General features: G+C 40.5%; 1 long non-coding RNA gene across 3 annotated transcripts; it reads left to right on the top strand.

The window, feature by feature from the left end:
- Window positions 1–1120: 1120 nt before the first annotated feature.
- LOC103676979 lies at window positions 1121–9614 on the top strand. 3 transcript variants are annotated; one of them, XR_572285.2, is made up of 5 exons: window positions 1121–1325; window positions 2231–2269; window positions 8249–8510; window positions 9073–9259; window positions 9416–9614. It is a non-coding gene; the product is annotated as an uncharacterized LOC103676979 (long non-coding RNA). The 3 variants fall into 3 exon arrangements; XR_572284.2 differs by lacking the exon at window positions 2231–2269; XR_572283.2 differs by lacking the exon at window positions 2231–2269 and having other exon boundaries at window positions 1121–1860.
- Window positions 9615–26714: the final 17100 nt, after the last annotated feature.

Genomic DNA, 26714 nt, shown 5'->3' with positions numbered 1-26714 from the left:
AAGATTTTAAGAGATAAGATGGGGGACTGGTTGAATGTTGAATGTGACTTAGGGGAACAAGCCGGGATGACTCCTGGGTGGAACTCTGGCTTGGACAACAAGGAAGATAGTGACACCATTTACCAAGGAAGGGAAACAGTGGGTAGGAAAGACAGCAGGCACGGTAGCAATCTCAGTTTTAGATCTCGGAGGTGCTACTGCTTGTGAGTCTAGCTGCTATTTGGAGCCCACAGAAGAGGCAAATGTGTTTTGGAAGTCCTCGGCATACAGGTAGTGGTTGAAGTTGTGTGTGAGGATGGCATTTCCCAAGGAGAACATGTAGGGAAAAAAGTGGTATGAAGCTAAGATCCTGAGAAACACAGGAGTGGGAAGAGGAAAGTCAGCCAAAGATGAGTTAGTAAAGAGATGATCTGCAAAGAAGACAGGGAACTAAAAGCATATGGTGGTAAAGAAGTAAGAGACATTGGTTTCAAGAATGGTGATAGTTGGTAACAAAGGCTAATAGTTGCATATTGCATGTGAAGCACTGTTCTAGACACTTTATATAATTCTTCTTTGACTCTCACAACAACTCCATGGGGTAGGTGCCATTGTTTTCTTTATTTTATAGCTGTAGTTTGACAAGAGTCATGTAGTTAGAAGCCTGTAAAACTGAGATTTGAACCCAGACAGTCTGGCTCCAGAGTTCATGCATTACATTGCACGATACCAAGAATTTGGCCTTTAGAGTTTCCATAGAAGCTGCAAAATGGGGTGGTTTCTTTATCTTACTTTTTGCTTTTTTACTTATTTTCCCTTTCAAGGTTAACCTTGAAATTCTTTTAAGCCCATCTTTTTTTTTTTTTTCTATGAAAACTCCCATAAGAGTGACTTTTTAGAGTGCCCATTGACTTGGGGACTGCTCGGCTTTCATCATTCTCCTGGTATAAGCTCAAATGGGAGTACTTAACATGGCATCTGGTCCATAACAAATGGTTGTTGAATGAAAAAAAAATGAAGTTGCCTCATTAGACAACTATCTGTGGTGTTTTCAACACATTCGCCTAGTATCCATACCATACCATACCATAGACAGTGCCCAAGATAACTAAAGTGATCCTTGTTTCCTGGTATGCATGCCCTTCTATAATCTCCTGTCCTCTGTGGTCTGAGCTCAGTATCTTGCTTCTAACGAATAGACTAAAGCAGAAGTTAGGTTGCATGCCTTGGAGATTAGGCCATAAAATGCAGGGTGGCCTCACTCTCTCTGAGGGAAGCCATGTTGTAAGCTTGCTGTGTGGAGAGGTTTACACAGCAAAGAACTGAAGCCTCCTGCCAACAACCATGTGAGTAAACTTGAAAGTGGATCCTCTAACCCCAGTCATCTTTAGAGATTACAGCCCCAAATAACACTCGATTTATGGGAACCAACTCTGTAGGCTTTCCAGGGACTTTTTCAGTTTTAGCACTGACATTCTGTTTCCTGGGAAACTCCTCTGTTTCATGCAAACTGGGAGTGTTGGTCACCCTAGCTTGATCACAAACCTCATGAGATCCCCTGAGCTAGAACCATCAGCTAAACTGCTGTCAGGTCCCTGACTTTCCAGAAACTGTATGAGATATTGTTTATTTTTTTTTAAAAGATTTTATTTATTTATTTGACAGAGATAGAGACAGCCAGCGAGAGAGGGAACACAAGCAGGGGAAGTGGGAGAGGAAGAAGCAGGCTCATAGCGAAGAGCCTGATGTGGGGCTCGATCCCATAACGCTAGGATCACGCCCTGAGCCGAAGGCAGACGCTTAACCACTGTGCCACCCATGCGCCCTGAGATATTGTTTATTTTTTATGGTAATTTAGGGGCAATTTGTAACCAGCATTGGGTAAGTAATATACATATCATATCATCCTGTACCAAGAAGCCAGATTCTGTTCCTATCAAAAAGGATGTTGAACAAGCAAAATACAGGGGAATAGGCTCTATTTTTCTACACTTCTGCTTAGATTTTTCAGATCTTATTTTCCTGTATGGCAGAGAATGTTTTGTTTTTTCCTGATACCTTAGTTTTTCTTTCAACTGCTATGAAGAAATGTTATTAGAAGAACTTCTCATTGGATTGGTAGGAATACCCTACATGAAAATTAATGAAATTACTTCCTGGGGACATCCTAAAACAAAAAGATATGCTTAAAGCAAATAAAATATTAAGTACTGACGCTTTTTCTTCTATCTTTTGCTCTTTTTCTCTATAGCTCACGGAGAACAGCCTGGAGTAAGGGTTTCATGATAGAGTAAGCTGATTTAGTCATCAATGGGATGTTATATTTATAAGTTTTACAGGTGTGTTTATAGTTTAGAAATGAAAAAGATGGCTGTTTTGCATAATTAGAGGATGAATCTAGGATTCTACAATATAGCAATAAATGTGACTTTTTCAATACCATGCTCTCCCCCACCCATGCTAGCCTTAAAACATTTGTGGATTATACATTGTTTTATGTAGGGCTTTGGCTTCCAGTATATAAAATGACTTGGTGATACTAAATTTTAAAGATATTGTCTAAATATCTAAAGATACAGCTTTTATTAATGGTACATATGTACTGTGGTACTGCAAATTATTAACCCAACCCCATATAATGAACTTTTCAAGCTTAGACCAACACATCTGCATGTAATCTAAAAGAGTATGGGCATTTATTTTTTCTATTTTTTTCATCTACTCTCTCTACCTATAATTGTCTACTTGTATAAGCTTTATTCTATTATGAAAACTTGAGTCTTTAGAAACTGTTATTTAAGAAACTTATGGCACTCTGAATGACCGAGTCAAATCCCTTTGGAGGAAGGGCATGGAAAATGAAGAGCACGCTGAGTCCTTCAGGTAGCTGAAGGGATCCATGGGTCTGGAGAGTTTTAGGGTTGGGTTTCACGAGGGTGTTTGGATTGGAGGATCCCCAATGGATGAAAGTGGAATGTAAATCTCCAAATGCTAATATTGCAAAATTAGAAAATAAACCAATGTAGGTGGAAGAATGTAATGAGTTCTATCTAATCTAGAATCAAATATTTAAGGCAATTTTAAAATTCTTTATTTTTAAAGTTTAAGTGAACATTAGTGATATGTAACATAAGATTTAACAAAGGAAGTATTATGCAGGTACAGAACTAAAGACTTTCTTGTCTATAAAACTGGAAAACATTTTGACAAAAACGACTATTATTCTCCCTTCCAGTATTTCCTTGTTCCCCATCATTTCCCAAAGGATGTTAGATGCATCATCCAAGATCGCTGCTGCATTCCTTCCGGGCTTTTTTTTTTTTTTAAGTTAAAAACTCTGTCTCTTAATTTTTCCCTTTCTGTCGTTTTTAACACAGTGGGTAGTAATTATCTGACTTGTTTTGTTTTTATTTCTTGAAGGCTCTGGGTTTCTTTTTCAGATCTCTTCCGAGAGTTCTTCCGTTGTCTATGCTTCTTTGCTCTTGTCTTAAAAATTATTCACATCCTATTCCCTGAAACTTCCAGTTTCCACATGCTTAATCACTGCCTGTGAAACCTGCCCGTTGTAACCTTTCTCGCCTCTGACCTGCAGCGCCCAGATGCTTCCTGTGAGACAAAGCCCAGGCGCTGACTTGTGAGTTACAGGAAGCATTGTTCTTTTTTTCTGGAGTTGAAAATGCTAAAATAGTGTAAAAATGCACTATGTTATCTCTTGATTATTGGAAGGGTGGTTCCCATGCTTTTAGATTTTCCTTCTCTCCTTTCTGGTGGCCAACTTTAACCAAGTTTCACATCAGTTACCACCCCTGTACCGGGGGCGGGAGAGAAAGTAGGCAGACAGGTGAAACTCGTCCTACTTGTTGGTGTCTCCTATGGAAAAAGTGTAACAGAAGGACATGAAAACTTAGGCGACCTCTGACTGTGTCCTCTCTTAGAGGAAACTTGTCACACCATTTCCACAATGGGAGCTATTTTAAAATTATTACTTTTTTTTTTTTTAAAGATTTTATTTATTTATTTGACAGAGATAGAGACAGCCAGCGAGAGAAGGAACACAAGCAGGGGGAGCGGGAGAGGAAGAAGCAGGCTCATAGAGGAAGAGCCTGATGTGGGGCTCGATCCCATAATGCCGGGATCACGCCGTGAGCCGAAGGCAGGCGCTTAACCGCTGTGCCACCCAGGCGCCCCTAAAATTATTACTTTTGAAACACAATTTGAGGGCCACATTTAGTTCTGGATGCATTTGATATTCTGCAAGTCTATAACATTTCAAACAAAATCATGAGGCTGAACTGTTCAAAGGAAATGTGACAAAATCATTTGTCATATTCCTCTCTGCCTCCTCTACAATGGAAAGAAAGGACATCAAATCTTAGACTGATACAATGCTAAAAGCCCAGTCAGCCGGAAGCCAACCTGTTATTCCACACTCATTCATTCAACAAGTATCCATAAGAGCCAGTTCTTGTCAGGGATGATGCTGAAGACTGAGGATGAGTATGCAGGGGGAGATACACAAGACATCTAATGTCTTGGAGGAGAGAAGTTCAACTACCCTGCGGTGCAAAGGAGGGTGTTGCTGTCAGAATAGTTTTAGGAGATTACAATGAGCTCATTCTCAAAGGATGAGTAGAAGCTAGGCAGTAGGGGGTGTTGGCCAAAGTGAGGGGAAGATAAGAGATAGGAATGGAGACAGCTTAAACAAATATGAAGGCAAGAAATTGAACGCTGTGTAGGAAACGACAGGCATTTAGAATTTTCTGAAATATGAAGTGCAAGACGGAGTGGTAAAAAAATTAAAGGTGTGAAATCGAGTGGCAAGAAATGAAGGTATGGAGGTGGGCAAGGGGCTCTGTTCCATGTAAAAGAGCTTGGTCTTCATTGTGAGGAGACAGGGAGCCATTAAAGAGAGAGATATTGTAGATCTAACTCGAGTGGCTAGTGGAAGGTGAGAAGAATGTCAATGAGATGGTTGAGGAGGTGAGCATGCTGTGTAGGAGGAGACAAGAGCCTTAGTATTAATACTAGCAATCAGGGTAATAATGGATACATTTTAGAAGTAAAATCATCATGATTTTGTGATTTTAATGATTACATGTGAGGGTTGAGGGAGGGGGCAGTCAAGAAGGACACCCAGGTTTCTAGTCTAAAGATTTGTTTCAATGGCAATCCCGTAACAACGAAATAGAAAATACAAGAAGAGGAACAAATTTAAGGGAGAAATAGATAATTTCAGCTTTGGACATGTTGGATTTAAAGTTCTGTTGTATATTCTCATGGAGTTATCCAGCCTATAGTTCAGCGTAAGAATCTCAATCTTCAGTGCGAGATCTGGAAGCTATTAGCAAACATATAACCCTTGAACTACATGGGTAGATAAAACCACAGAGGCACAGAACATAGACGGAAAATGGTGAGATAAAGCTCTATATGCCTGGGCAATACTGAATGGTTGTGCAGAGAAGCAGGCAAAAGGAAGACTCACAGAAATATCAGGAAAACCAGGAAGATGCAGTAGCACGGAGGCCAAGGGAGTAGAGTTTTAAGAAGCAAGAGGCAACAACACTATTAAAATCCAGTTGCCTTCTACAGGTAAAGACTGAAAAATATCCTTTGGGTGTAGTAACTTAGAAGTTGCTTGTGACGTTAGGAGGAACAATAGAGCAATTTCAATCAAGTAATGAAGCAGATGTCAGATTTCACTTGCATTCTCAAGCAAATGGGAGTGTAGGTTGCACTTCTGATAAATTTGGAAAAAGGAATAAAAGATTTGAATGGTAGTCCACGAGATAGAACGGGGTCAAAAGAGAAGTTATTTTGTTTTTGTTTTTTTTTAATGATTATGGGAGAGTTTTTTTTTTTTTAAGATTTTATCTATTTATTTGACAGAGAGAGAGAGAGAGCACAAGCAGGGGGAGTGGGAGAGGGAGAAGCAGGCTCCTTGCTGAACAGGAAGCACGATTCGAGCGGGACTCGATCCCAAGACCCTGAGATCATGACCTGAGCCGAAGGCAGACGCTTAACCGACTGAGCCACCCAGGGTCCCTATGGGAGTCTTATACATGTTTAAAAACTATTGGAAGAGAGAGGTACAGAGGAAGAAGCCAGAAATGAACTTAAGCTTCCAGTGTCTCTGATACACTCCCCTAACCTAGCAGAGCTGCACTGAGTACAGAAATTCAGAAACCTGGGCCTTGGCAGTGCAGAATCTGGTTAATCCAGTTCTGCAAACCACTGTTAACTCACGAAGGAAATACGTTGTCTTTCTGGTTAGCACATTGCTTGGGGGTGAGTTGGGTAATTAGATGGATTATTTGTGGAGGTGTAATCTAACTCCTTCATGTCTATGGAAATCTGCTGGGGTCTTAGGAAACAAAAATTGAATGGAAATTTAGGAAAGAGAATTGGTGAAGGTATTAAAAAGAAATGAAAAGCAATACTTATCATGAATGAATTGCTTGAAAAGTTGAATGTAGTATCTAAAATAAAAGTTTTTGGATTAAGTAAACTAATCTTGCCCCTTATTAACATGGATTATTGAGGGCTGCTTCTACTCTACTTTCACCCTATTTTCAAAATAAATGTTTAATAAATAAATGTTTAAACTTACGACTTCCTCTAGGCACTGTTTTCTTACTTTTACCTATAAGAAAGAGGGTTTATCTTAAAAACAAAAACAAAACAAAAATAAATGATTCTGGATACATCAGGTGTTAAGTCCAAACAACTAGAATGCGAAAGACAGTAGAGTGGCCGTCCCATGTTTGGATAGAGCTTTAACAAGACTTGGGAAAAAACGAGGCCATTTTCTTCTTTTGGTATTTTTTCTTATGTTTTTCAAGCAGGCTTTTAAAATTTTTTTTTAACAATATTTACTTATTTCCTTCAGAGAGAGAGAGAGACAGAATGCATGAGCAAGAGGGGCAGAGGGAGAGGAAAGAGCATCTCAAGCAGACCTCCCACTGAGCACAGAGCCCAATGTAGGGCTCGATCTCATGACCCTGAGATCACGACCCTGAGATCACAATTCTGAGATCACAATCTGAGAGTAGGCCAAGTCAGTGGCTTAACAGACTGCACCACCCAGGCGCCCCAGCAGGCCTTTAAACTTTTAAAGATATTCTTCCTGCGCTGTTCTTATGCAGGAATACCCCCACTTTACCTGTGATAGACGTGTTCCTGAAAATTGGCAAATAAAATCTTATTCAAATGCAGTAAAGACCTATTTGAAGAAATCGTATAGCAAATCTTTTCATAAACCCAAGGAGCATTTTTAAACGGATCCATTTAAAAGGTAGGCATTTTTGTGAATCCGGCTTTGTCGGGTGGGAGTGTAACAATGTCTACAGCAGACAAAATCCTACTGTAGACAGAGCCAGAGAACTTGAACCAGAGTCACCTCCAAATTCACTCCAATGACTGATGTTCTCATCAGCAATAATAGATCCTGAAGATCAGGACTCAGGTCTTTTTCACCCAAGTGTAATTCTGCTGAGCTGTCGGAGGACAAAGAAAGCAGGATGCCCCCTGGAATGTTAGTAAGGTGAACTGAACTAAGACAAATAGAGTCCAGAGCACAGATGAGCCTCGCCTGCACGTGGATGAGAAACAACTGTAGTTCGCAGAGCATTCTAAAGCACAATCACTAGGATGATCTTGGGCCAAGGGTTCAAAGTGATTTCACAACCCAAGGACCTGAGTGGTAAGAAGGGACAGGTTCTGCAAACATCAGGTATACCTGAAAAGAGTGTTGACATAGTTCTTTGATTTATACAGTTCCTAAATGTGACTTCATATGTATCTTGGAGAAGTTAGATACCATAGACTCATAACGGCTTTACTGCTACATTCGATGAGCACAATTATATTTCATTTGTTATCATCTCTACCGACTCCTTCGTTTTCCCAGTTTTTCTAGCTGACCTTTCTTTTCTCTGCCTTTATCCTTAGCTTCAGTAACACCTCCCGTCAAATATCATCGTGACATACGTTTTGTCAACACAATCTCTTTTGGACATGGTTTATCTTATTTTTTCCCCCTTGACATGAAATATAGAGCAATTTGAGAGAAATACCACACATCGTATTCATATATTCAGATGCAGACATTTAGTGATATCCTGCTCTCTGCACTCATTTCGGCTTTTCTGTTTTTAAGGATAACAAAAAATATTTTGCCATGCCTTAAAATTAATAAAGGACTTTCACATTCACTAGTCTATTCTTCATAACTATCCCAAGAGAAAATATTACGAGTTTTATTTTTCAGAGAAAACGGATGCTCTCAGAGGTCAAGCAACTCTGAGTGGGTGGACCAAGAACCTGTATGTGTCCTGAATATTCTCCTAGGGAATCACTGAGGCTATTCCCCCAAGCAGATTTAAGAAATTCCCATTGTTACTTTGAGATAACAACAAGGAAGTTTGGAAAGCAAGCGACTTAAGGAAGAATCAAAATCATTGTCAGCGGCAGTCACAGCTGCATGTCGGGCCACCAACAAGCTCCCGGGACAAATGCCTGTTGACTGCAAGGTATTTATAACTCAGAGAAGATAAAAAATTAATCCAGGGACTATAGTGGTCAAATCATGCCTTAATTAGCTTTGAATGCAACTAACATAAAAGCGGCAGAGTAAAAGGAAACCTAGGATGCATTTCTCTGGTAGATGAAGATTTCCAGTGGAGGGCTGGTGTCCATTTGATTAATTATGAAACAAATTCTCAAGGAAGTATTCCCTCCCTAAGTGTCAGCACCTTCCAACTGTGGATTTGGGCCTGGGTCCGGTTGGTTGTGAAAGACCTAGCTGACGTGAAGGGCACATGACAGTTGTGTCATCGACTTTGTTGCACATTTGAGGTGTGTTGAGGAGCCGTGGGGGCTCAAGTGACTACCTCTCTGGGTGGGGCATCTCTTTGGCTCTGATTCTGGTGCTGACCTGGCACATAGTTTCAGTTCAGGCCCAACAGTGAGCCTCATGCCAGGAGCCTCCTGTGGGAAACCTCATTACCATGGCTGCTCTTGTTGCTCAACTCCCAGTGCCAGCCATGAAGTTCCAGACAGGATGATAACACTTTATCTCCCTAACTTTTACAGGCTGCAGTGAGAGAGCCAGTGAGCGTGTGAAATCACAAAATACCCTTCAAGCGTGAGGGATTCTGAAAATGAGCAATCAAGTAATAAAAACGTCAAGCAAAATGAAAAACTTTTCCTTCAGGCATGCACAACAGTAGCAGCCCACATAGAAAAATTCCATTTGGATAAAGGATTCCAAGCTTTTATGGTAAATTCTTTTTCTGATATCTGAAAAGGAAAATCTATCTTGAGCTTCTAGTGTTTAGAAGCCTATAAGCATATAAAAATCATCATCGTACAAATATAATGTTCTCTGTCAATTATATCTCAATTAAAAAAAAATCATTGTTTAACCCGAACACAGGAACGAAGTTATGCTCGCCGTAGGACTAGATTTGATTGGCTCATGGACTTTCAGGAATTCACTGGGAAGACAATGAAATACCACCACATACTTTTCTGTATGTGGAAAAACTGGCACTTATCTACTGTTGGCAGGAATATAAAATGGTACCTCATTTTGTAAAACCGTTTGGCAGGGTCTAATAAAAAGACGTTTACACTATGGCTTATCCATTTCATTTTTAGATATACATCCATAAAAAGACTTTTACAAAAATATTCATGGTAGCATTATCTATAATAGGCCTCTGATGAAAACAACGCAAATGTCCATTGACAGAAGAATGGATAAACCGGGGGGGGGGGGATGGGGTAACTCGGTGATGGACATTGGGGAGGGTATGTGCTATAATGAGCACTGGTTATTATATAAGACTGATGAATCATAGACCTGTATCCCTGAAACAAATAAATACATTATATGTTAATTAATTGAATTTAAATGTAAAAAATAAATTTAAAAAAATTTTTAAAAAGAATGGATAAACCAGCTGTAGCATATATGTACATATATATGATTATTATTCAGCTAATACATTAAAAATGTTTTGAGCAAAAGAATCTTGACACAAAAAGTAGGTGTATGATTCTATTTACATAAAATTCAAGAATAGGTCAAACTCCTCTGTGGTTACAGAATTTCGAATAGTGGTTACCTATAGAGGTGAGAGGAATATGGGAATTACTGATCGTGAAAGGACTGAAGAAACTTTCTGGAGTTGTGGAAATATTTTCGATCTTGACCAGGCTATATTGAAATATACAAAATTTCATGAAGCTGTAGACCTAAGGTTTTGATTATACTGCATGTAAATTACACTTCTATAGAGCACTATGAGCATAAATTAAAGAAAATTCTTAAGATATTGTAAAGAAATAAGAGTGACAGGGGAAATTCGTGTTGGTCCTCAATGAGGACGACCTGAATAAGTGGTTTAGCTGGTGATGAGTTTAACCCATGTTACGGTTTTTGTGGGGAGACAGCTTGTTCATCATTCCTGGGAGGGTTGGGAGGATAGAAATAAAGATAGTTGATGGTGGCATATTGATTCAGATCCCTAGCTTAGAGAGGATGGGAACACAGCCATATTTCAGTGTCTTGAGGGCCATATAATTTCAATACATGAAGAGATAACACCTTTATCAAGACAGTGTCTTCTAGAAGGAGTGGAAATAACGGTGGAGACAAGCGATGTTCCTGAGCATGCTGGTTTTCCACTAGAAGCCTGGGAAGGATTATCCTATGCCCAGTGGATTAAACTTGTTCCAGAATGCACAGGAGATCGTTGCTGGGGATACTTCCCAAATACATCTTGGGGACAGGGATGTCGTGTTAAAGAAGGCTGAAATTTTGCATGAAAAAGGGAGAGAGAAGTCAGAGACACTGACTTCAGCTATACTCAAGGCTGATGAGCAACCAGGGACTAACACAGGGGCTCTAGGCTGCCTTAAAAAAGGAGATAGTACATACACGTATTTGTATTCATGTGTGTGCTCTTGGGACCCAAGGTCAAAACTTAATGAGTTTGACAAGGATTGATCGTCAATTTAATTCTATAATGGTGAGTGGTTAGAAACTAACTTTTAGTTTCCAGACTTTCAAAATAGTAAAGGTGAGCTTGCCAGGAATTTTCTAAAATCCTATAGAAAGTCCAGTAGGATCTGCCAAGCGTTAGAGTCTCCATGGCGGCAAATAGCTATGCCCAGTAGGAGAGGATCCCCGTTTCTTTAGAAATGGCTTGCTGATAGGTCTGAGCCATCTCGAGTGCTAGGACTGAGAGCTTCCCACCCATGGTGTGCCGAGGCAAAAGCAGAAGCCTTAAAAAAGCCTATTTCCTTATCCACAGAAATGGTTCGCAGATAGGAAGTGGCACATACCCATGAGCTCAATTAATCTTCCCAAAGCAAAAAGGCAGGGGATTCACTTGAATATGGGTTTTCTATCTGAACACTCAGGTGATAGAGCTAATCTAACACATGAAATCTTTGCGAGGTGTCACTCAGGAGGCACGAGTGACAATTTCCAGGGTATTAGATTAAATCTTTGAAATTACTTGTCTTCTAACAGGAGGTACAGGGATCACGGTGAGACAAAATACTAGCCATTTCAGTTTTGCATTTAGAAAACATCCCTGATCCGCAGAAGCTATTGTTTTATTAAACATTCTGGCTCAGCGTAAAAATAAATTTCATCCAAAAAATTGAAAAATTAAGGAAAGTGAAGTAATGAAAAGAGCATGGACGTTGGAGCCAAACAGACTTGGGTTTGCATGTTGTCCTCGCCAGTTGCTGGTGAGCCTTAGCGAGCAGAGGTTAGGTTAGGATATGCAGCTGCCCGGTCTCAGTAGTTTTCAACAGAGATTTATTGCTCGCTCACGTTACATGTTTTATTGGGTTGGCTATGTCTTTGCTCCATGGTTTCTTTATTCCAGAAACCAAAATAAAGACACAGCCTGTATCTTGTTATTGAGGACGTTGTTGGCCTCGTGGGAGAGGAAGAAAAGAGGACTCGTGGTGAACAATGTGATGTTTCTTCTCATTGGCTTAAACAAGGCCCAAGGCCAAGCCTGGGTCAACGATGGATTGTGGAACTTCACGTAGGGAAGGGCCCAACTGGAAGTAGAGCATTTGGAGAGTATTCGGAATACAATTGACTTCAGTGATTTCAGTGAAGTTACTTTTCCAAATCTCAACACCCTCCGACTGTAAAGCAAGGTTAATAATCCCTGCCTCATACAATAGATCCCAGTAAACAAATGTAAATTAACTGACGTTCAACACACTGAACAAATCTAGCTCTGTTCTTTCTTCCTTCGTAATGTCTATACATGAGCACCGATTTGCATTACTGTGAATTTCAAAAATTAATCCTCGTAAATCATAATTTCTTGACAACTGTCTATTGGCCATGTGCCCTGGAATTCAGTAATCTGAAAGAAATATAAGACATTGTCATTTTTTCTTCAAAATGTCACTAACCTGTGGAGGAAACTAATACTAACAATTAGAGTGCGGAGTGTAATAGTGTCTCCGTTGAGCTTTATACAGGAGAACATGGGAGGGGAATAGTCTCATTAGTTCCGTTTTATAGTTAAACTAGTTCGATAACATTTTTTAAAAATTCATCAGTTTACTAATTAGCAAAATTTTAAGACATTTTTCTTCTGATTATTAAGCAGTCATGAATGTGCATTACAAAAACTGAAAATATAGAAAAGAATTAAAAGAAAAATAATCATGCATAATCTCGCTCTAAAAATATTCATGGTTAACATTTCACTATATTTTCAGTCTTTTGTGTGTGTATGTGTATATGTGTGTGTGTGTGTTTATAATGTATTACTGGAATCATAATGCATACAGCTTTTTAAAACTTGATTTCTTCACTTAGTAGTATGTTTCACTGCCCCGTCCATAGAAACATCATTTTACAAGAATACTTAATATCCTTCCATCATATATCATATATTCGTATATGTAAATCTTCTACATTGGCTGTTTCATGAATCACTCAGCCCTCTGCTCTTGATGATTCTTTGTGTTGTTTCATTGTTTGACTTGGTTTTTTGTTTTTTGGTTTTGTTCTGTTTTGCAATTGTACTGGATTGAACATCTTTGCACAGACATTTTTGTTTGCATTTGGAATTACTTATTAAGATTAGGGTTTCTAAAAGAATAATTTGTTCAAAGAATATGTTTCTTTTTAAAGCACTTGATACATATTACCACTTGGTTTTCCAGAAAGTTTTGGGGGACTATTTTAACAAACATTTTTTTATTTTTTAACTACATGCCCAATAGTGAAGGGGTGGGTTTGGGAGTAGGGAGGGATGAGGAGTTGGGGTGGAAGATGAGATGTAGACCTGAATAAGACCTGGCCTAGGAAGATCTGGCCTAAGGGGGAAAAAAAATTATAAACAAATAATAAGGGGTATTGTGGGGAAAAAAAAAACTGAATGTGGGTTAAATCTAAGAGCAGCCAATGTCAAGGTACTAAATAGGAACAAGAGCAGCATTTTAAGACCCTACCCCGAAAGAATGGTTTTGTGTCCTAGTTGGTTGGGAGGGCAGGAGAGAGATGAGTCAGCAGAGTGGGATGTATAGTTGTTCCCCAAGGTCACAAAGGTAACTAATGACCCAGGATCTGGGTGTTTGCACCACACCACACTGCCTCTCAAGAGGAAGCACACGCATGTGCGTTAAAGAGTCAAAGTATTGCAGCAGGTGTGGTGCAATGAAATAACGAAAGGCACACCATAAACACGTGCTTCCTGACCCAGTGGTTCTCTATCCAGGGACTCGGAGTTGGGTCAGGTGGATTTCAAAACAATTGCTAAAAATTTATTCTGTCTTAGTCCCCATGACTTCCTACAAGTTGGCTGTTTTCTGCTAACCTTAACTCTGACCCAAATCATCCCTCTGGGGATTCTAAGGGCTGCTATCTTCTCCAAATTGGTATTTCTCTTGATGTTCCCGTCCCCCTGTCCTCCAACAAATATTTTGGCTGTACCTCCTCATGTTTCGTGGACAGCTTAGTGTTTATCATTATTAGTTAATATTTAACAATGAACATAACTCTGCACCAGCACTGTTCCAGCTCCGGAAGTGGAGCTGTGAACAAGAAAGACATAGCTGCTCTTCAGAGGGTGTTTACATTTTCGTGAGGGGAGACAGACAAACACCAAAAAAACTAACCAATGCAATAATTTTAGAGGGTAATATATGTTATAAAGAAAGCCAAAATAGGATGTTGTGATAGTGATGGGGCATTGGCCTTATTTAGGTTCGCGGACGGGGAGATACTCTCTGAGGCGATGTCTTTGACTTAAGACCAGAAGGGCAAGAAGGCACCAACCTTATGAAGACGGAGGTAGAGTATTCTGTACAGAAGGAATATCAACGGCAAAGTCTCCCAAATCAGGAACAAGCTTGGAATGTTCAAGAAATGGTAAGAAGGCCTGTGTAGCTATAAGTGAGTGAGGGTGAGAAAAGGAAAAGAGGATCTTAGAAACAGAAAAGGATCAGCTCCTGTGGGGTCAGGTAAGCTATGGTAGGTTTTGATTTTGTATTAGTCTCAGTAGGAAGTTATTAGAATGCTTAAGAGACCACAATGAATGTGCCTGCTTAAAACGAATAGTAATTATAGTAACAACGGCAGCAGCAGCAGCGGAAAAGTAATGAAAAATAATTTGTGTCTTCTCTCTGTATCCCTCACCCTCTTCCATACGAGATGAGGAGGTAGAGCAAGTGCCAGGGAGGGAGGGTACTAGCAAAGGAGCAGAGACCTAGGTAGGCCCTGAGCGTGGGCAGGCTCTGGCCAGGTGGCCAGAGGGGCTAGTTGTGCAGTCAGCAACAGAGGGGGTCTGGAGGAACAGCAGGCTCCGGAGAAAGGACGATGGAGATGGATGATTCATTTTGGACATTTTAGGTGTGAGACAGCTATGGAGTGAGTGCCCAGGTGGATTTTTCAGTAGATTTGGGCCGGACAGTCCGAAACAGGACGAAGAATTTGAGACAGAGCTATAGATTTGGGAGCCCTAAACATATGTAGTAATCAGCAGATACTTTTTATAGGTTGTGGATTAAATGTGGTTCTCAAAAATGTTAAGCAGAATATTTACTGAAAAAACGCAATTTCCGTGAAGCAATACTTTAGAAGCTATTGATCATCTGGAGGCTACAACAGCTTACACAGGGGTTACTACAGTTTGGGAATCCCTCTTTCTTACCAAACAGACATGAGGCTACAAAGCTGGCAAGGGAGAACTGTCATCCTGTGGGTGTGAACGCAAATTGCAAATCATGTTTTTTGAGGCCAGAAAGTTTTGTTTTTTTGTTTTTTTGTTTTTGTTTTTTAATGAGTATTTTGACTGTACCATCTGTGAGCTGTGAGAGAAAAAAACATTACGATGTGGGAAGAAGGAAAATGGCAGTGTGGGAAAAGGCAATGGCAGTGAAGGGCAGGGGCCGACCAGCAAAAATGAGATGAGCCACGGACACGAGCTTTGTGATGTGGGCAGTCACCGGACCATTTAAAAGGTACAGAGGAGAATGTGCTCAGAGTGAGACGGACTGTGTGTCATCTTTGTTTTCATATCGGGGCAAAGAAAGAGCTCAGCTCTGACAGACAGTAATATGAGGACAACAGCTTTGAGATTTTTGACCAATTTTCTTTAAATAATGTAATTTTAAACCACTGCCCTTGTATTAACACTTCTGAATGATGTCTCTAGAATGATATATGTGTCTCTGAATATTTCAAATGAGTCTTTCTAAATAAATGGGCTTTAAAACTATTTTGCAGTATATTTTGTCTATTCATATTCTCTCTGTGACTTGATCATCCAGGATTTTCTTCCCCTCTTGTGCTGGCTAACCTAACGTTGACAATGGATAGTAAGCAGTTCTGGAAGTGGATAGAATTACACAAGATAACTCTATAGAGCAGTGGTTCTTTGATATAGTTGTGCACCAGAATCACTGGTGAGATTTATTTTTATTTTACTTTTTTAAGATTAATTAATTAATTGATTAATTTAGGGAGTGAGGGAGAAAGAGAGCATGAATGGGATGGGCAGAAGGAGAGGGAGAGAGACTCTCAAGCAGACTCCCCACTGAGCTCAGAGCCCACATGGGACTCCATCTCACAACCCTGAGATCATGATCTCGGTGCTGAAACCAAGAGTCAGACAGACGTTTAACCAACTGCACCACCCAGGCATCCCTATTTTATTTCAATATTGATGTATGAACCACTCCAGATCAAATGAATGACAATCTCTGGGAACGAGGACTAGGCATTAATAATTACAAATAAGTCTCTGAGGTGATTCCAACGTGCAATCAGGTTTGGAAACTATATAATACAAAGGGAAGAGAATCGAGGAAATGATCCTTAAAAATATCTAGGAAGAGGGAACAAGATGGGGCCTAAAATAGGATGGCCAGAGAGACAGACAAAAAACCAGAAGGGGTGGGTTTCTGGAAACCAGGAGACAGACAGAGAATAGCTAACAGCATTAGATACCGAAATCAGGAAAGGCAAAGACTAAATATTCCTCCGGATGTCATTGGTGCCATTTGCATGAGCCACTCCAATGGGACACAGGGTTTTCAAGTGCGTTTGCAGTGATACACAGTAAATGTGGGCGTAAAGAAATTGGAGAGAGTGTGTATAGACCACTCTTTCATGTAGCATGGCCATAAGTGGATACAAATATGTGCCCATAGATGAATGAGACATAGAATCAAGGGAGAGCTTCATTTTCTTCTTTTTAAAAAAATATGGACACCTTAGAGCATGTTCATAAGTTTAGGGAGAAGAGTGGTAGAGAGTGAGGAGTTGACGATATGGGAAGGAGGGGGAAAAAGAACAAGGTTCTTGAGGAAGCAGAGGACGATGATATACAACATGACATATATAACATGATTAACTCTGGTTGAAAAGGAAATCATTCATCTGGATTAAAGAAAAGCAGTAACATAGGAATAAATAGATTTATTCAGAGAAGGGAGGCCCGATGTTATAGGAGGTGAGGCTGAATAGCTTCTATTTTCTCTGTGAATTAGAAGGTGAACCTCTCCTATGAGTGAGAAGAGTATTGGTGGAGCTAGTGCTAGAGGAGAGTGGAAACATTTTGGAAAGGTTGTAGTGTGGAGTAGGAAAAATGGGTGATGGGGTCAAATGGAAAGATGGCAGTGCATCGTTGTGACAGGAGACCCTAGTGCTGGTGTTTGGGGGATGTTAGCAATCTGGACACAGTAGTGGAGGTGAATGATGGTTGGATGGATTGAAGCCATGCATTTTCCTGGGTGGATGATTTTGAACAAGAAGGAAGCTGATAATGTTGACAACGTTATGGTCTAAGAGGTGGACCATGTGATCTAGATTGTCTAGAAAAGGAAACAAAAGGAAGTGACTGATAGATTGAGAGAAAATGCAGGGAAGGATGAGTCAAAAAGGATGAAACAGGAGAACATTTGTGGTGGGAAGAAGGGGAAGAGAACGTGGATACAGAGAGGATTGTTTGCCAGGGATGGAAACTTTGGAGATAGTATTACAGAGTAGTGATGGGAAGGAGGGGGTACGCAGAAGTGTAGGAAAGGATTTTAGCTATATTGAGTTTACAAATCAAATTGGAGGCTAGAAAAAATTTAAAAAAATATAATAAAGGTGTTGTTTGCAGGTACTGGAAGAGTGATCTGAGCAATGCCTGCTCTGGAGGTTCCGGTAAGACATCATTATAAGGATGGGTTCCCAGTGACTTCACGGCAAAGAAGAAGAAATACCATCTGTGTCTTGAGGGTGAATATGATCCAGAAAAATATGAGCGGGGAAGGGATTTTAGGCAAGGTAGAGTAGGTTTTAATACAGAAGGAAATAAAATTGCATTTGAATAGACCAGTTTGACTAGAGAAGGACTCTTATGGATAAGGTTGAATAAAGGGAAATGACACTGACAGGCTTAGGATGGCCTTAAATGTATAGCTAACAAGTGTTGATCATGTTATAATATTCCTTATCAATACCTTAGGTAAATAGAACTTCTGCCAAAATGAATACAGAAAGTCCTACCCAATGGTTAGCTCTTCAATTACTATTGACAGACACAGAAAACCAGAAAATTGCCTTCCATTTTAAATGTCTCTAAATTTAATTTTGATGACAGGTATTTAACTTCCAGCAAGATAAATTCTAAAATTCTTTCAGTGTGTAGTACTCAGCGCTGGATGACGTGGATGAATGTGTTTCTACAAGAGCCTTCTTCTTCACCTGATTAGTTAAATTAGGATTCATTTTTTCCGGAAATTGCTTGGAACTCTGACACTCTTTGGGACCCGGTGTTTCTGGGTGGTAACTTCCTTCTGTCTCCTCCATCCTGCCTTCCTACTGCCACAGTTGCCACCTTCCAGATAAATCATTTGGTATTTCCCAGTGGAGTCTTATCCCCACACAGTGAGGTTCACCATTGAAGTTATTCAGAACAAAGGGGATCCTTTAGCAGCCCTGGCCCCACAGGGTTGTGCATTTTAATCATTAGCCTCTGGTCACAAGGTTGTTACACTCCTCGTGTCACCCAAGGAAGAGATTGCAACAGTGGGGCCTTCAAGATGCTCCCCTTCCTAAGATGACTCAGACCATAGAGAAAATTGGTGATGCAGGAGAAGGCCTTCAACTTCCTGTCCCTTCTGCCAAATACATTAACATTTGCATCCACTCAATGCTTTTCCCTCCCCTCTCAGGAGAAGCAGTGTCCTTCTCTCTGTTTAACTCCGAATCCGTTCCCTACACGTTCTTCTCTCATTCTGTACAGCCTTCTCAGAAACCTCACCTATTTATTATTTCCTCTGGCTTATGCTTTCCAATCTTTATTTTAGTGCCTCTTTCCTCTAGGGAGATAAACATCTTCTCTCACAAAACAGTAAAATAAAACTACCTTGGTGTAGCCTCATTTCTCTTCTGGTGGCATCCATGCTGTCTCCTCTCTTGTGGTCTAGCTTCATAGTCCACATTCATTGCCTCTACCCTTAATTCACTAGTCTAGACTAATCTGGCTGCTGCCCATATGTAATGCTGAAATTCTCTTATGAAGTTCCTAATGAACTCCTTGTTGCTATTTTTAAGGAACACTGTTCAGTCCTTGCTTCTTCCCCAAACTATCCCAATTTATTCTCCTCTGTGGGTGGTTTTCGTCTACTTCTCCCTTGAATGTTGACTTTCCTCAGAGTTCTGTTCTCAGGCTACCTCCATGCTCACTGGACAACTTTCCAGATTGATCTTATTCTCTCTCACATCTTCACTTGCCACCTGTATGCAGAAGTTTCCCAACATCTCCAGCCCTCAGCTGTCTTCTCAGTCCAGATTGACATCCCCCTACCCAATGGAAACCTCTACTGGAGGTTCCACAGGTGCCTAAACTTAACATGAAAAAACTGAACTCAGCACCTTCCCTTTCTCCCCACCTTCCTCCACCTCTTTACTTCTTTCTGTTATATTAGGTGGAGGTGCCACCCTCTGTGTTGTTTCTCCAACTGGAGAATTACCAGTCATCCCTGATTCCTCTTTTCTTTGCATCCTCCACCTAAAATTCATCACCTCAAATCTCAAACTCATCCCCTCCTTATTCCTGCTGGCACTCCCTCTTTGTGGACTTTTATCATGGCTCTCTATGACACAGATAGTCTTCTAACCTTTTCTTTAACTTCAGATTTCTTCACCTGAATTCATTCTCACATTATCACTGGAGGGGTGGTTCTTTTTGGGGGGGAGAGGGGCAGAGAGAGAGAGAGAATCTCAAGCAGGCTCCACACTCAACGTGGAGCCTGAGGCAGGGCTTGATCTCACAACCCCAAGATCATGACCTGAGCCAAAATCAAGAGCTGGCCTCTCAACTGACAGAGCCACCCAGGTGCCCGTGGAGGGCTGGTTCTGAAATGCAGTCTGACTGTGCCCATAGTGTTCAAGCAACACGCAGAAAAGTCTTTGCAAAGCAAGTAAACCCCTCCTTATTTCTAGCTACACTCTTCTCCTCTCTTCATGTTCCTCTCTCTTTATCCCTCCCATTTTTGCTTTCTCTGAAGCCACCCAGAGCTACTCCTCCCAGATTTGCCATGCCTGTTTTTGCACTTGCACTAACATTTCCTTCTGCCATGCACACCTGGTCTTTCTTTCCTACTCTTTATGTCTCTTTCAATGCCCCTGCTGTCATGAGAGATGGAGCTGGCTGGCCTCCCTGTGCTCCCAGCACTCTGCACCTGCAATGATTACAGCTTCTGGCACACACGTAGCATTTCTTACATGTCCAGCTCCCTCGCTGGCATGGTAGCTCTAGGAGGTAGGATCTGAGTCTGATTTACCACTCTATTTCCAGAATTAGGATGAAGGCAGTGCTGGGCACAGAAGATGAGTTCTGTGAACAGGAGAAAGAGTCCCATTGTGGGTGATTCATTTGAGCTGGAGGGGCCTTGAGGTACTTCTGAGCTTTCCTCTGATTTGGAGGGCTGTGACAACTCCATAGTCTCAAGAAATCTACTCAAAAAACTATTGTGGTATCAGTCACGGTTTACATGGGAAGATACTAAAAATCTCCCTAGTACAAAGGTTCTGTCTAGACATAGAAGAGGTTAAATAAATATTTAGTAAATTAATGATTGAACAATTTAGTGACTATAATATTAATTTTGTCTATTCCAAAATAGCCTTGTCAAGGAGAGTACTTTATTAAAGAATGAAACATCACTTTTATTCTCTAGGGCAAAGGAGGAGTCTATTTTTTTCAAGTTTTTTTCTTACAGCAGTCAGAATTTATTTGATGTTTGGAGATTGTTTCCATTCCATTCCAAAATAATTTGCTTAAACTCTTCTCAGGAGACTTTACATACTGATCCTAAATGTAGTGTGTGTGTGTGTGTGTGTGTGTGTGTGTGTGTTCGTGCGCATGCACGCACACATGCACGCCTGATGCTTATTTATTCTCTTATGTTTGTGGAAAGGAAATACTGTATTTACATATCACTTCAGCTTTCTCAGCACTCCCTTCCTTTAGTCCCAGGAATATGCATCATGCTGAGGTTAACTCTTTCTTGACAAACCCAGAGCGCATGTTCACACAGACAAGGAAGTCAGAATGACATCATTATTCAAGGTAAACGTGTCTGCACTGACATATTATTTCCTCAGTATTCAGGGGTTTTTTGTGGCTAATGTCATCACATCTAAATGGATGGACTTTCAAAAATTAAAGTATTGGCTAAATGAATCTAAGAAAAATGCTCTGAGAAAAATTAAGACTAAAGCAGATTATTGATTCATAAAATTAAGAACTTGATCAAATATAATGTAGTGATCTATTAAAAAATTCATCACAAAAGGGAGCAGATGTGCTAGATTTAATTGATACTGACTTACTTACCATCACCACATTTAAAACAATTCTCGAGATTTATTGAACAAAAAATCAATGACTGAAGATATGTGAAGGATGCCTTCATTCTTATTGTGACTAGGATGTTATATGAAAATTGAGAAGTTATGACTAGTTCTCTGAAACTGGCAGAATAAAGAGGGTGCATCTTGTATATATTATGAAAACCATAATTCTTGTCAAATGAAATGCATCTCTTCTGCATAAAACACTCAAGTATGTTAGTGAATGTGATGTTTCTTTTTCCTCCCATATTTTAGTGTCAACCAATAAAGGTGGTATTTTGTGGATGTGTATTCCCAAATCAAGATCTCTCTTGGCATGTAGATATATAAGAATTTTGATTAGTATTTAAGGAAACTACCATATCCAAGTCGGAAGAGAAGGAGGAACCAAAAACAAGGGGAGTTCTAAGAATACAAATTCATGAACCTAAGTCAAGACCATAGGAGTAGGCCCAGGTCTATATTTTTTGGAGTTCTCCAGGTAATGTTGAAGCATAGTCAGGTTTGGGAAGCACTAGTCAGAACCCAGTTCTCTCTGCCTGGAATTCATTTTCCCATCTGTCAGAATGCCCTACTGTACTAGGTATGGTTGTGAAACAGTGTTCCTAGCTGGTGGCAAGGGAAAGGGAGCAGGTGTTTCCCTCTTCTTTCCCTTATGTGATAGTTAAGTATGTCTATGGTAGGTACATTAGCTGGCTGCAACGCCTACCTTCCCCTTGGAATCATAGATTAATGGAGCTAGTGGGAAACACGGAGATTACTTCAGTATAATTTATCATTTTACAGTTGAGGACACATTTATATAGATATTAAGTTACTCGGCAAGATCCCATAGGTAATTCCAGAAAGATTTGGGAATAGAACCCGGATCTTCTGAGACCACATGCAGTGCTTTTCTCATTAAAAAAAAAAGAAAAGAAGAAGAAGAAGAAGAAGAAGAAGAAGAAGAAGAAGAAGAAGAAGAAGAAGAAGGAGAAAGAAGAAGAAGAAAAGAAGAAGAAGAAAAGCTCTTTATAATCAGACCCAAACTAATTTTCCATTCTCATTTCCTATCACTTTACTTTAGACACGCTGTTAACTTTTTCTCAGAACTCTGGGCATTTCATAATACAGTAGACATCAGTTGTAATGCCAACCCAGTGCCCCTTCTTCCTTATTTTGGTAAAAGTTCTTGACTTGTCATTGTGAAACCACTTATCCGTCACTCTCATCTGGTTTGAGCGGGTTCACACCAGCCCCTGGCCTGAGGAACAGGATATGACTTAAAACAGGGCAATTGAAGGCTGAGCGATTGGTTTGAGAAGGGCAGCAATTCATCCAGGGCAGTGAGAGTCAGTCAGGGAACTCTATTGGAACCACTGGGAAAGAGTGGCTTTCTCCACTGTGGTACTCATGAGCAGGAAGGAAACTATTGCTGCTGGTGGCCAGGTCTGGCAACAGTTAGGGAGTCCCTGCCTGAGTCACGTGGTAGAGAGAGACTGATTCTTGGGGTTACAACTAGAGTATCTGGATCTAGTAACGCCATTTCCAATTCTCGGATTTTTCACTTGTACAGTCAACGAATCACTTTTTTTCAAAAATTTATTTATTTATCTGAGAGACCGAGAGAGCACGTAGGAGCAGGGCAGAGGGAGAGGGACAGAGAGAGAGAGAAGCAGACTCCCCACTGAGCGTGGAGCGAGTGGTGGGGCTTGATCCCACAATCCTGAGATCCTGACCTGAACTGAAATCAAGAGTCACACACTTTAAGTGACTGAGCCACCCAGGTGTCCATTAAATCAACTTTTGACTTAAGCTGGTTTGATGGGTTTTTGTTACTGCAGATGATAGAGATCTTCCTGAGATACTTGATTCTGTCACTTGACAGCTATATCCTACCATTTCATGGCAATACCCATTTTCTGTTTTTCTTCCTATAAATGTATTTACCAGAAAAGGCATGAAAGTAAAGTTTAACTGTTTAAAAATATAAATAAGAAAAGGCATGAAACAGTTACCTGCAGCTGTTCTGTCCTTTGCACAAAACAATTGCCTGGTCAATAGCCTTGACTTGATATTCATTAGGGTAGACATGTGGGGAATTGTTTTCATTACTTTTAAAACACTGGCCTAGGCCTATGAAATGCCGTTGAACAAAGATTCATGCTTTTGTGGGGTTTATCTTTTTATGCAGGGAGAGATCGTTTAATAAAAACACACACACACAAAAACTAAACATGTAAAATGTTCTGTGGGTTAGTAGGTGATAAGTGCTAAGATAAAAATGCTACCAACAACAAAAAAATCAGAGTAGTTTTTTTGTTTGTTTGTTTGTTTGTTTTTTAAGATTTCTGGACTTCATTGCAATGTGGGGGGAGATTCCCACCAACAAAACACCAAGCAATTCTTGGACACCCTGCTGGTGTCAACTCATTTTTGATACTATCTACCTGGAGATAGCATTAGCTTCCACAGATTAAGGGTTCAATCCTATAAGACTGCCTGACCCCCCTTCCCATTTCAGAAACTGTTCACGAGCCCCAGGCTGTTACCTGCACTTCTAACCAACCAGCTATAGTTGGGAGGTTCCAAAGACCTCCTCCTTAGGTTCCTTTAGCTTGCTAAAGCAGCTCACAGAGCTCAGGGAAACACCTATGTTTACCATTTTATTAAAGGATATGATAAAGGATATGAATCAACAGCCAGATGAAGAGATACAGAGAGCAAGGTATGTGGAAAGGGCGCCGAGCTGTCATGACCTCTCTAGGCACACTCTCCCTGTATCTGAAGTGTTCACCAACCCGGAAGCTCTCCAAACACTGTCCTTTTGAACTTTTATGGAAGCTTCATTACATTGGCACAATTGATGAACTAATTGACCATTGGCTAATTCAACATCCAGCCCCTCTCTGATCCTTGGAGATTGGGGATGAGGGGAGGAGAACTGAAAATTTCAACCCTTTAATCACACGGTTGGTCTGGCAGCTAGCCCCTACCCTTGGGTGGGGTCCAAGAGTCACCTCATTAACATCACAAAGACCTTCATCACTCCTATCACAGGAAATTCCAAGGGTTTTAGGAGCTGTGAATGAAGAACTAGGGATAAAGACCAATACACAGAAGATACACATTTTGGTCATCTGACTCAGACAGGATCTCTTACGATCACAATATGGCACAGGTACTAGAAATGAATTTCATTAGAAAAGTAACAACTAAGCAAAGACGTAGTGGTGAGGGTGACCACCTGGGGAAAGAGTGTTTTAGGCTTTTAGAACAACCAGTGCCAAGGACAAAAGGGAGCTAGAGGTATTCCAGAAACACGAAGCCGGGGTTGCTGCCACGGAGCTAAGTCAGAAAGCCCACAGATGTTAGATCACATTCCATTTGTAGCCATCTGTGAGCACTTTGTCTTTTACTCAGTGAAACAGAGAGCAACTAAAGTTTGTTTTATTTTATTCTATTCTAGCAGAGGAGTGACATCTGATTTGCATTTTTTAAAGCGTCCCTCTGGGTGCCATGTTGAGAGTAATCGAGGGGATAGGGTGGAAGCAGGGAGACGAGTTAGGCTGTGGCGGAGAGTGTCCACAGATGCTCAGCTCCACGCTTGGGCTTCTAAACTCTCCTTTGTGTACCATGAGTCTGGAAGCTTTGGGCCACTATTCCTAGACTCTCCTGCCAGCTGGTTTCCACATAGAATCTGCCAATGGAGAGGATGGTAGGAGGATGAATGTAGGAAGAAGAGAAGTCATTAGTTCTGCTTCTGATGGCATCTCCAGTCTCGTGGTGGTGAAGCAGCGGGTGACTGAGCACCTAGAGGACAGGAAAGCCATGAACTGATAGGGAGATGAGTACAAGTGGGGCGTGCTGGCGGTAGAAGTGGGTGGGCGAATAGGCGGGAGAGCAGGAGTTCAATTTTGGACACGGGAAGTTTGAGATGCCTAGTAGTTGTGCGAATGGGGATATCAAAAAGTGACTGGATAGTCTGGAATGGGCTGTGGATATAAATCTGGAAGTTTGTGATGTCATTTAAAGACCTGAGATTGGGTGAGCTCATTGAAGAATAGAAAAAAAACAAAAAGCACCCCTTAGATCCAGGCTCTCTGACATTAAAACTCAGGGAGGAGAAGAGAAACTAAAAAAAGGGATTAAGAGAGAGTGACCAGTATTGTAGGATGAAGATCTCAGAGAAGAGAGCGTGACCAGCTTTGTCAAGTGCGCTGATGAGTCAAAAAGATGAGGACACCCAACGGACAGCTGGCTTCCGCACCATGGAGGTAATTGGGGACCCTGACAAAAGTAGTTTTTATAGGGTGTGGGAGTGAAAATCTGGGCACTAGTTTATGATTCGATGCAGAGACAAACTTCAAAACAGATTCTTATTATATGTGTGTGCGCACATATGATACACACACCTGGAGGACTGAAGAAAGCAAGAAGGATGCAGGCTAAGGAAGTTTGCTGTCAGGGCCAAAGGACCCACTGGAACAGGCACTGCCTCTGAGCGGGGACTTGCTAAATGTTGTTTATCTTGTGAGCTGAAGCACCTGGCATCTTTAAAAGGGGATTATCGACTCTTTTTGTTTTTATTTGGACAAGTGTTTGACCAGGTGCCATAATTTGATTTTAATCTGATTTTATCTTTGTAGTACTTAGATAGTTTCATTGCTGGTTTGATCCAGCACCTAGAATATGAATTGGTGGAAAATTAACACATTGCATTCTTATAGTCAGAATTCTCTCTTTTGAATACAGTGGTTATTCATAACTCTTCAGGGAGTAGGACGTGGAAAACAGTATTTTGATCATCTAAATATTGTTTGCTAGAACATGTAAAGCCATATCTGAAACCCCAATATTTTCTTGAATAAGTTTTGGCATGAGGTCCTGTGCAAATTAAAATAATGGCAACTGAAACAAAACTTATGTGCCGGGTGCTCTAATGTGCGTTTTGTTATGAATCCTAAATATTAGCCTCCTGTAATTCTCAACAGCACAGTAATCACTAGTAAGACAGTAAAAATGTTAGTATAGTTTGGAAGTTTTTTCTTTATAAACAAGAGACCTCTTGTAAACTATAGAGAAACTTTGCTCTTGCAAATATAAAGTGCATCAATATTTTGAGTTTTCTATTTGAATTCCATAAAGACAGTTAGTAACCTATATACAAGTGCTCTCAGGCCATGACAAAGTCACACTGGGATAAAGCATGTGTATTTTGTTAATTCAGGCAATGCAGTTGTCCTGCAAAGAATTTCCTTTCACAAGCATTGATATGATCCATTTTGAACTAATCCTAGGAATATTAACAAGTAGCTGGATATAACTTACACTCACATTCAGAAATCTGAAA

The sequence above is a fragment of the Ursus maritimus genome, unplaced genomic scaffold (assembly GCF_017311325.1).
Source record: "Ursus maritimus isolate PB19 unplaced genomic scaffold, ASM1731132v1 scaffold_13, whole genome shotgun sequence".
Classification (NCBI taxonomy): domain Eukaryota; kingdom Metazoa; phylum Chordata; class Mammalia; order Carnivora; family Ursidae; genus Ursus; species Ursus maritimus.
This window is presented reverse-complemented; position numbering and strand designations above follow the sequence as displayed.